Consider the following 1,268-nt stretch of genomic DNA (forward strand, 5'->3'; position numbering starts at 1 on the left):
CAGTTTGAAAAATTTAAAAATTAATATTAACGTCTGTGGTTAAGAATTTTTATTTTTTAATTAATTATAATTGAAAAAAAGATACGAAGAATTTTTTTAATTTTTCTTTTTTGACTCTCAGTGTAATATTACTTGTGCTGCGAGTAGTGTTGTTTTGATGTTACTGAAAATAATTAACTCCCTAATTAATTTTTTATTGAAAAATATTAGATAAATAAATTATTTTATAATTAAATTTAGGATAAAATATTAAATTGGTCTCCTGTATTTATGTCTAATCCTGTTTTGATCCTTAAGATTTAAAGTGTCCTATTTAAATCCAAAAAAATTTTATTTATCTTCAATGTAATCTTGCCGTAAAGTCAATATTAAATAATAACATCACTGTTCCACCAAACCTTAATATCCTTCTTTAAAGAAACTCGAGAGGCATAGGATCAATAGCGGATACATCACCGCAAGCCACTGGCCTTAATTCAAGCACATGAAAAATATCTTCGAGAACTCGCTTTTCACAGGAAAGTTTGCCGATGGCGACAAGGATAAGGCCATCGTCACCTCTACCGCGGGGAACCCTCCTCAGCAATCGAAGAGTTTGGTATATAAGTTTCAGAAAAGCTCTACATCCATGTAATTTTTTCATCCAAGCTATCCAAGTAACTTCAATAGACGTGCCTCCTCGACCCCCTTACGTGTTTGTTATACACGCGCCTCATGTAACGTAAACCTTGTTCTCTTCTCGCGTTTTCGTTCTTCTTCTTCTTCAACCTAATAAAATTCGTCGTTCTCCTCTGTTCGCGTTTTCCTTCTCTGCTCGTATTATTCATTATTGATCTGCATTGAATTCAACGTAATAAGCTCTGTCGTTCTTCTTCTTCATTTTCTTCTTCGATCTACACTTCTTAATGGAAACAATGAATGATTCAACTTCAAATCAGTTGAATGAGTATTATGTTGAGACAGCTAGAAAATGATTGCTGCATGCTATCACAATAATCTTAAACACTGGATAAAGTAAAAGGAGGCCACCGAACCGAACAACATTCATTTGGTGAATCAAAATCACAAAGGCCACCGAACCGAACAATGTTCATGTGGTGAATAAATGGTGATCAACTTTCAATCAACAAGAATAGTATTTATCCTCCTCTTCCTCCTCATCCTTCTTTTTTCAAATTCGCACACGTAAGTTCTTCTTCTTCTTCTTCTTTCATTATAATCATCACTAACAACACCAATTTGATTCACTTGATTGTTAATGTATTCAG

The sequence above is a fragment of the Arachis ipaensis genome, chromosome B02 (assembly GCF_000816755.2).
Source record: "Arachis ipaensis cultivar K30076 chromosome B02, Araip1.1, whole genome shotgun sequence".
Taxonomy (NCBI): Eukaryota; Viridiplantae; Streptophyta; class Magnoliopsida; order Fabales; family Fabaceae; genus Arachis; species Arachis ipaensis.